Raw genomic sequence first — 10,525 nt, 5'->3', positions numbered from 1 at the left:
TCTCAGACAGAGTGTAACAGATGAGTTGTTTACCTGTTGTCTCAGACAGAGTGTAACAGAGAGTTGTTACCTGTTGGTCCCAGACAGAGTGTAACAGAGAGGTGTTACCTGTTGGTCCTCCCAGACAGAGTGAAACAGAGAGTTGTTACCTGTTGGTCCCAGACAGAGTGAACAGAGAGTTGTTACCTGTTGGTCTCAGACAGAGTGTAACAGAGAGTTGTTACCTGTTGGTCTCAGACAGAGTGTAAAGAGAGTTGTTACCTGTTGGTCCCAGACAGAGTGTAACAGAGAGTTGTTACCTGTTGGTCTCAGGACAGAGTGTAACAGAGAGTGTTACCTGTTGGTCTCAGACAGAGGTAACAGAGAGTTGTTACCTATTGTCCCAGACAGAGTGTAACAGAGAGTGTTACCTGTTGGTCTCTAGACAGAGTGTAACAGAGAGTTGTTACCTGTTGGTCTCCAAACAGAGTGTAACAGAGAGTTGTTACCTGTTGGTCCCAGACAGAGTGTAACAGGAGTTGTTACCTGTTGGTCTCAGACAGAGTGTAACAGAAAGTTGTTACCTGTGGTCTCCAGACAGAGTGAACAGAGAGTTGTTACTGTTGGTCTCAGACAGAGTGTAACAGAGAGTTGTTAACCTGTTGGGCTCAAACAGAAGGTAACAGAGAGTTGTTACCTGTTGGTCTCAGACAGAGTGTAACAGAGAGTTGTTACCTGTTGGTCCCCAGACAGAGTGTAACAGAGAGTGTACCTGTTGGTCTCAGACAGAGTGTAACAGAGTTGTTCACCGTTGGTCTCCAGACAGAGTGTAACAGAGAGTTGTTACCTGTTGGTCTCCAGACAGAGTGTAACAGAGAGTTGTTACCTGTTGGTCTCAGACAGAGTGTAACAGAGAGTTGTTACCTGTTGGTCCCCAGACAGAGTGTAACAGAGAGTTGTTACCTGTTGGTCCCGAGACAGAGTGAACAGAGAGTTGTTACCTGTTGGTCCCCAGACAGAGTGTAACAGAGAGTTGTTACCTGTTGGTCCCCAGACAGAGTGTAACAGAGAGTTGTTACCTGTTGGTCTCCAGACAGAAGGTAACAGAGAGTTGTTACCTGTTGGTCCCAGACAGAGTGTAACAGAGAGTTGTTACTTGTTGGTCCCAGACAGAGTGTAACAGAGAGTTGTTACCTGTTGGTCTCAGACAGAGTGTAACAGAGAGTTGTTACCTGTTGGTCCCCAGACAGAGTGTAACAGAGAGTTGTACCTGTTGGTCTCAGACAGAGTGTAACAGAGAGTTGTTACCTGTTGGTCCCAGACAGAGTGTAACAGAGAGTTGTTACCTGTTGGTCCCCAGACAGAGTGAAACAGAGAGTTGTTACCTGTTGGTCCCCAGACAGAGTGTAACAGAGAGTTGTTACCTGTTGGTCTCAGACAGAGTGTAACAGAGAGTTGTTACCTGTTGGTCCCAGACAGAGTGTAACAGAGAGTTGTTACCTGTTGGTCCCCAGACAGAGTGAAACAGAGAGTTGTTACCTGTTGGTCCCCAGACAGAGTGTAACAGAGAGTTGTTACCTGTTGGTCCCCAGACAGAGTGTAACAGAGAGTTGTTACCTGTTGGTCTCAGACAGAGTGTAACAGAGAGTTGTTACCTGTTGGTCTCAGACAGAGTGTAACAGAGAGTTGTTACCTGTTGGTCCCCAGACAGAGTGTAACAGAGAGTTGTTACCTGTTGGTCTCAGACAGAGTGTAACAGAGAGTTGTTACCTGTTGGTCCCCAGACAGAGTGAAACAGAGAGTTGTTACCTGTTGGTCCCCAGACAGAGTGTAACAGAGAGTTGTTACCTGTTGGTCCCAGACAGAGTGTAACAGAGAGTTGTTACCTGTTGGTCCCCAGACAGAGTGAAACAGAGAGTTGTTACCTGTTGGTCCCCAGACAGAGTGTAACAGAGAGTTGTTACCTGTTGGTCCCAGACAGAGTGTAACAGAGAGTTGTTACCTGTTGGTCCCCAGACAGAGTGAAACAGAGAGTTGTTACCTGTTGGTCCCCAGACAGAGTGTAACAGAGAGTTGTTACCTGTTGGTCTCAGACAGAGTGTAACAGAGAGTTGTTACCTGTTGGTCCCCAGACAGAGTGTAACAGAGAGTTGTTACCTGTTGGTCTCCAGACAGAGTGTAACAGAGAGTTGTACCTGTTGGTCTCAGACAGAGTGTAACAGAGAGTTGTTACCTGTTGGTCCCCAGACAGAGTGTAACAGAGAGTTGTTACCTGTTGGTCTCAGACAGAGTGTAACAGAGAGTTGTTACCTGTTGGTCCCCAGACAGAGTGTAACAGAGAGTTGTTACCTGTTGGTCCCCAGACAGAGTGAAACAGAGAGTTGTTACCTGTTGGTCCCCAGACAGAGTGTAACAGAGAGTTGTTACCTGTTGGTCCCAGACAGAGTGTAACAGAGAGTTGTTACCTGTTGGTCCCCAGACAGAGTGAAACAGAGAGTTGTTACCTGTTGGTCCCCAGACAGAGTGTAACAGAGAGTTGTTACCTGTTGGTCTCAGACAGAGTGTAACAGAGAGTTGTTACCTGTTGGTCCCAGACAGAGTGTAACAGAGAGGTGTTACCTGTTGGTCCCCAGACAGAGTGAAACAGAGAGTTGTTACCTGTTGGTCTCCAGACAGAGTGAAACAGAGAGTTGTTACCTGTTGGTCTCAGACAGAGTGTAACAGAGAGTTGTTACCTGTTGGTCTCCAGACAGAGTGTAATAGAGAGTTGTTACCTGTTGGTCCCAGACAGAGTGTAACAGAGAGTTGTTACCTGTTGGTCTCAGACAGAGTGTAACAGAGAGTTGTTACCTGTTGGTCTCAGACAGAGTGTAACAGAGAGTTGTTACCTATTGGTCCCAGACAGAGTGTAACAGAGAGTTGTTACCTGTTGGTCTCTAGACAGAGTGTAACAGAGAGTTGTTACCTGTTGGTCTCCAAACAGAGTGTAACAGAGAGTTGTTACCTGTTGGTCCCCAGACAGAGTGTAACAGAGAGTTGTTACCTGTTGGTCTCAGACAGAGTGTAACAGAAAGTTGTTACCTGTTGGTCTCCAGACAGAGTGAAACAGAGAGTTGTTACCTGTTGGTCTCAGACAGAGTGTAACAGAGAGTTGTTACCTGTTGGTCTCCAAACAGAGTGTAACAGAGAGTTGTTACCTGTTGGTCTCAGACAGAGTGTAACAGAGAGTTGTTAGCTGTTGGTCCCCAGACAGAGTGTAACAGAGAGTTGTTACCTGTTGGTCTCAGACAGAGTGTAACAGAGTTGTTACCTGTTGGTCTCCAGACAGAGTGTAACAGAGAGTTGTTACCTGTTGGTCTCAGACAGAGTGTAACAGAGAGTTGTTACCTGTTGGTCCCCAGACAGAGTGTAACAGAGAGTTGTTACCTGTTGGTCCCGAGACAGAGTGAAACAGAGAGTTGTTACCTGTTGGTCCCCAGACAGAGTGTAACAGAGAGTTGTTACCTGTTGGTCCCCAGACAGAGTGTAACAGAGAGTTGTTACCTGTTGGTCTCCAGACAGAAGGTAACAGAGAGTTGTTACCTGTTGGTCCCAGACAGAGTGTAACAGAGAGTTGTTACTTGTTGGTCCCAGACAGAGTGTAACAGAGAGTTGTTACCTGTTGATCTCAGACAGAGTGTAACAGAGAGTTGTTACCTGTTGGTCCCCAGACAGAGTGTAACAGAGAGTTGTTACCTGTTGGTCTCAGACAGAGTGTAACAGAGAGTTGTTACCTGTTGGTCCCAGACAGAGTGTAACAGAGAGTTGTTACCTGTTGGTCCCCAGACAGAGTGAAACAGAGAGTTGTTACCTGTTGGTCCCCAGACAGAGTGTAACAGAGAGTTGTTACCTGTTGGTCTCAGACAGAGTGTAACAGAGAGTTGTTACCTGTTGGTCCCAGACAGAGTGTAACAGAGAGTTGTTACCTGTTGGTCCCCAGACAGAGTGAAACAGAGAGTTGTTACCTGTTGGTCCCCAGACAGAGTGTAACAGAGAGTTGTTACCTGTTGGTCCCCAGACAGAGTGTAACAGAGAGTTGTTACCTGTTGGTTTCAGACAGAGTGTAACAGAGAGTTGTTACCTGTTGGTCTCAGACAGAGTGTAACAGAGAGTTGTTACCTGTTGGTCCCCAGACAGAGTGTAACAGAGAGTTGTTACCTGTTGGTCTCAGACAGAGTGTAACAGAGAGTTGTTACCTGTTGGTCCCCAGACAGAGTGAAACAGAGAGTTGTTACCTGTTGGTCCCCAGACAGAGTGTAACAGAGAGTTGTTACCTGTTGGTCCCAGACAGAGTGTAACAGAGAGTTGTTACCTGTTGGTCCCCAGACAGAGTGAAACAGAGAGTTGTTACCTGTTGGTCCCCAGACAGAGTGTAACAGAGAGTTGTTACCTGTTGGTCCCAGACAGAGTGTAACAGAGAGTTGTTACCTGTTGGTCCCCAGACAGAGTGAAACAGAGAGTTGTTACCTGTTGGTCCCCAGACAGAGTGTAACAGAGAGTTGTTACCTGTTGGTCTCAGACAGAGTGTAACAGAGAGTTGTTACCTGTTGGTCCCCAGACAGAGTGTAACAGAGAGTTGTTACCTGTTGGTCTCCAGACAGAGTGTAACAGAGAGTTGTTACCTGTTGGTCTCAGACAGAGTGTAACAGAGAGTTGTTACCTGTTGGTCTCAGACAGAGTGTAACAGAGAGCTGTTACCTGTTGGTCTCCAGACAGAGTGTAACAGAGAGTTGCTACCTGTTTGTCTCCAGACAGGGTGTAACAGAGAGTTGTTACCTGTTGGTCCCCAGACAGAGTGTAACAGAGAGTTGTTACCTGTTGGTCTCCAGACAGAAGGTAACAGAGAGTTGTTACCTGTTGGTCCCAGACAGAGTGTAACAGAGAGTTGTTACCTGTTGGTCTCAGACAGAGTGTAACAGAGAGTTGTTACCTGTTGGTCTCCAGACAGAGTGTAACAGAGAGTTGTTACCTGTTGGTCTCCAGACAGAGTGTAACAGAGAGTTGTTACCTGTTGGTCCCAGACAGAGTGTAACAGAGAGTTGTTACCTGTTGGTCCCCAGACAGAGTGTAACAGAGAGTTGTTACCTGTTGGTCCCAGACAGAGTGTAACAGAGAGTTGTTACCTGTTGGTCTCCAGACAGAGTGAAACAGAGAGTTGTTACCTGTTGGTCCCCAGACAGAGTGTAACAGAGAGTTGTTACCTGTTGGTCCCCAGACAGAGTGAAACAGAGAGTTGTTACCTGTTGGTCCCCAGACAGAGTGTAACAGAGAGTTGTTACCTGTTGGTCCCAGACAGAGTGTAACAGAGAGTTGTTACCTGTTGGTCCCCAGACAGAGTGAAACAGAGAGTTGTTACCTGTTGGTCCCCAGACAGAGTGTAACAGAGAGTTGTTACCTGTTGGTCTCAGACAGAGTGTAACAGAGAGTTGTTACCTGTTGGTCCCAGACAGAGTGTAACAGAGAGTTGTTACCTGTTGGTCCCAGACAGAGTGTAACAGAGAGTTGTTACCTGTTGGTCCCCAGACAGAGTGAAACAGAGAGTTGTTACCTGTTGGTCCCCAGACAGAGTGTAACAGAGAGTTGTTACCTGTTGGTCTCAGACAGAGTGTAACAGAGAGTTGTTACCTGTTGGTCTCAGACAGAGTGTAACAGAGAGTTGTTACCTGTTGGTCTCAGACAGAGTGTAACAGAGAGTTGTTACCTGTTGGTCTCCAGACAGAGTGAAACAGAGAGTTGTTACCTGTTGGTCCCCAGACAGAGTGTAACAGAGAGTTGTTACCTGTTGGTCCCAGACAGAGTGTAACAGAGAGTTGTTACCTGTTGGTCCCCAGACAGAGTGAAACAGAGAGTTGTTACCTGTTGGTCCCCAGACAGAGTGTAACAGAGAGTTGTTACCTGTTGGTCCCAGACAGAGTGTAACAGAGAGTTGTTACCTGTTGGTCCCCAGACAGAGTGAAACAGAGAGTTGTTACCTGTTGGTCCCCAGACAGAGTGAAACAGAGAGTTGTTACCTGTTGGTCCCCAGACAGAGTGTAACAGAGAGTTGTTACCTGTTGGTCTCAGACAGAGTGTAACAGAGAGTTGTTACCTGTTGGTCCCAGACAGAGTGTAACAGAGAGTTGTTACCTGTTGGTCCCCAGACAGAGTGTAACAGAGAGTTGTTACCTGTTGGTCCCAGACAGAGTGTAACAGAGAGTTGTTACCTGTTGGTCTCCAGACAGAGTGAAACAGAGAGTTGTTACCTGTTGGTCCCCAGACAGAGTGTAACAGAGAGTTGTTACCTGTTGGTCCCCAGACAGAGTGAAACAGAGAGTTGTTACCTGTTGGTCCCCAGACAGAGTGTAACAGAGAGTTGTTACCTGTTGGTCCCAGACAGAGTGTAACAGAGAGTTGTTACCTGTTGGTCCCCAGACAGAGTGAAACAGAGAGTTGTTACCTGTTGGTCCCCAGACAGAGTGTAACAGAGAGTTGTTACCTGTTGGTCTCAGACAGAGTGTAACAGAGAGTTGTTACCTGTTGGTCCCAGACAGAGTGTAACAGAGAGTTGTTACCTGTTGGTCCCAGACAGAGTGTAACAGAGAGTTGTTACCTGTTGGTCCCCAGACAGAGTGAAACAGAGAGTTGTTACCTGTTGGTCCCCAGACAGAGTGTAACAGAGAGTTGTTACCTGTTGGTCTCAGACAGAGTGTAACAGAGAGTTGTTACCTGTTGGTCTCAGACAGAGTGTAACAGAGAGTTGTTACCTGTTGGTCTCAGACAGAGTGTAACAGAGAGTTGTTACCTGTTGGTCTCCAGACAGAGTGAAACAGAGAGTTGTTACCTGTTGGTCCCCAGACAGAGTGTAACAGAGAGTTGTTACCTGTTGGTCCCAGACAGAGTGTAACAGAGAGTTGTTACCTGTTGGTCCCCAGACAGAGTGAAACAGAGAGTTGTTACCTGTTGGTCCCCAGACAGAGTGTAACAGAGAGTTGTTACCTGTTGGTCTCAGACAGAGTGTAACAGAGAGTTGTTACCTGTTGGTCTCAGACAGAGTGTAACAGAGAGTTGTTACCTGTTGGTCTCAGACAGAGTGTAACAGAGACTTGTTACCTGTTGGTCCCCAGACAGAGTGTAACAGAGAGTTGTTACCTGTTGGTCTCCAGACAGAGTGTAACAGAGAGTTGTTACCTGTTGGTCTCAGACAGAAGGTAACAGAGAGTTGTTACCTGTTGGTCTCCAGACAGAGTGTAACAGAGAGTTGTTACCTGTTGGTCTCAGACAGAGTGTAACAGAGAGTTGTTACCTGTTGGTCTCCAGACAGAGTGTAACAGAGAGTTGTTACCTGTTGGTCTCAGACAGAGTGTAACAGAGAGTTGTTACCTGTTGGTCCCCAGACAGAGTGTAACAGAGAGTTGTTACCTGTTGGTCTCCAGACAGAGTGTAACAGAGAGTTGTTACCTGTTGGTCTCAGACAGAGTGAAACAGAGAGTTGTTACCTGTTGGTCCCCAGACAGAGTGTAACAGAGAGTTGTTACCTGTTGGTCTCAGACAGAGTGTAACAGAGAGTTGTTACCTGTTGGTCTCAGACAGAGTGTAACAGAGAGTTGTTACCTGTTGGTCCCAGACAGAGTGTAACAGAGAGTTGTTACCTGTTGGTCTCAGACAGAGTGTAACAGAGAGTTGTTACCTGTTGGTCCCAGACAGAAGGTAACAGAGAGTTGTTACCTGTTGGTCTCCAGACAGAGTGAAACAGAGAGTTGTTACCTGTTGGTCCCAGACAGAGTGTAACAGAGAGTTGTTACCTGTTGGTCCCAGACAGAGTGTAACAGAGAGTTGTTACCTGTTGGTCCCCAGACAGAGTGAAACAGAGAGTTGTTACCTGTTGGTCCCCAGACAGAGTGTAACAGAGAGTTGTTACCTGTTGGTCCCAGACAGAGTGTAACAGAGAGTTGTTACCTGTTGGTCCCCAGACAGAGTGAAACAGAGAGTTGTTACCTGTTGGTCCCCAGACAGAGTGTAACAGAGAGTTGTTACCTGTTGGTCTCAGACAGAGTGTAACAGAGAGTTGTTACCTGTTGGTCTCCAGACAGAGTGTAACAGAGAGTTGTTACCTGTTGGTCCCAGACAGAGTGTAACAGAGAGTTGTTACCTGTTGGTCCCCAGACAGAGTGAAACAGAGAGTTGTTACCTGTTGGTCCCCAGACAGAGTGTAACAGAGAGTTGTTACCTGTTGGTCTCCAGACAGAGTGTAACAGAGAGTTGTTACCTGTTGGTCTCAGACAGAGTGTAACAGAGAGTTGTTAACTGTTGGTCTCAGACAGAGTGTAACAGAGAGCTGTTACCTGTTGGTCTCCAGACAGAGTGTAACAGAGAGTTGCTACCTGTTTGTCTCCAGACAGGGTGTAACAGAGAGTTGTTACCTGTTGGTCCCCAGACAGAGTGTAACAGAGAGTTGTTACCTGTTGGTCTCCAGACAGAAGGTAACAGAGAGTTGTTACCTGTTGGTCCCAGACAGAGTGTAACAGAGAGTTGTTACCTGTTGGTCTCAGACAGAGTGTAACAGAGAGTTGTTACCTGTTGGTCTCCAGACAGAGTGTAACAGAGAGTTGTTACCTGTTGGTCTCCAGACAGAGTGTAACAGAGAGTTGTTACCTGTTGGTCCCAGACAGAGTGTAACAGAGAGTTGTTACCTGTTGGTCTCCAGACAGAGTGAAACAGAGAGTTGTTACCTGTTGGTCTCCAGACAGAGTGTAACAGAGAGTTGTTACCTGTTGGTCCCAGACAGAGTGTAACAGAGAGTTGTTACCTGTTGGTCTCCAGACAGAGTGTAACAGAGAGTTGTTACCTGTTGGTCTCAGACAGAAGGTAACAGAGAGTTGTTACCTGTTGGTCTCCAGACAGAGTGAAACAGAGTTGTTACCTGTTGGTCTCAGACAGAGTGTAACAGAGAGTTGTTACCTGTTGGTCCCAGACAGAGTGTAACAGAGAGTTGTTACCTGTTGGTCCCCAGACAGAGTGAAACAGAGAGTTGTTACCTGTTGGTCCCCAGACAGAGTGTAACAGAGAGTTGTTACCTGTTGGTCCCAGACAGAGTGAAACAGAGAGTTGTTACCTGTTGGTCCCCAGACAGAGTGAAACAGAGAGTTGTTACCTGTTGGTCCCCAGACAGAGTGTAACAGAGAGTTGTTACCTGTTGGTCTCAGACAGAGTGTAACAGAGAGTTGTTACCTGTTGGTCTCCAGACAGAGTGTAACAGAGAGTTGTTACCTGTTGGTCCCCAGACAGAGTGTAACAGAGAGTTGTTACCTGTTGGTCTCCAGACAGAGTGTAACAGAGAGTTGTTACCTGTTGGTCTCAGACAGAGTGTAACAGAGAGTTGTTACCTGTTGGTCCCCAGACAGAGTGTAACAGAGAGTTGTTACCTGTTGGTCTCCAGACAGAGTGTAACAGAGAGTTGTTAACTGTTGGTCTCAGACAGAGTGTAACAGAGAGCTGTTACCTGTTGGTCTCCAGACAGAGTGTAACAGAGAGTTGCTACCTGTTTGTCTCCAGACAGGGTGTAACAGAGAGTTGTTACCTGTTGGTCCCCAGACAGAGTGTAACAGAGAGTTGTTACCTGTTGGTCTCCAGACAGAAGGTAACAGAGAGTTGTTACCTGTTGGTCCCAGACAGAGTGTAACAGAGAGTTGTTACCTGTTGGTCTCCAGACAGAGTGTAACAGAGAGTTGTTACCTGTTGGTCTCCAGACAGAGTGTAACAGAGAGTTGTTACCTGTTGGTCTCAGACAGAGTGTAACAGAGAGTTGTTACCTGTTGGTCCCCAGACAGAGTGTAACAGAGAGTTGTTACCTGTTGGTCCCGAGACAGAGTGAAACAGAGAGTTGTTACCTGTTGGTCTCAGACAGAGTGTAACAGAGAGTTGTTACCTGTTGGTCTCCAGACAGAGTGAAACAGAGAGTTGTTACCTGTTGGTCCCCAGACAGAGTGTAACAGAGAGTTGTTACCTGTTGGTCCCAGACAGAGTGTAACAGAGAGTTGTTACCTGTTGGTCCCAGACAGAGTGAAACAGAGAGTTGTTAACTGTTGTTTCCCAGACAGAGTGAAACAGAGAGTTGTTACCTGTTGGTCCCCAGACAGAGTGTAACAGAGAGTTGTTACCTGTTGGTCCCAGACAGAGTGTAACAGAGAGTTGTTACCTGTTGGTCCCAGACAGAGTGTAACAGAGAGTTGTTACCTGTTGGTCCCCAGACAGAGTGAAACAGAGAGTTGTTACCTGTTGGTCCCCAGACAGAGTGTAACAGAGAGTTGTTACCTGTTGGTCTCAGACAGAGTGTAACAGAGAGTTGTTACCTGTTGGTCTCAGACAGAGTGTAACAGAGAGTTGTTACCTGTTGGTCTCAGACAGAGTGTAACAGAGAGTTGTTACCTGTTGGTCTCCAGACAGAGTGAAACAGAGAGTTGTTACCTGTTGGTCCCCAGACAGAGTGTAACAGAGAGTTGTTACCTGTTGGTCTCCAGACAGAGTGTAA

This window comes from Salvelinus namaycush, chromosome 26 (assembly GCF_016432855.1).
Source record: "Salvelinus namaycush isolate Seneca chromosome 26, SaNama_1.0, whole genome shotgun sequence".
NCBI classification, from domain to species: Eukaryota; Metazoa; Chordata; class Actinopteri; order Salmoniformes; family Salmonidae; genus Salvelinus; species Salvelinus namaycush.
The sequence above is the reverse complement of the archived record's forward strand: the minus strand, read 5'-3'. Positions refer to the sequence as shown.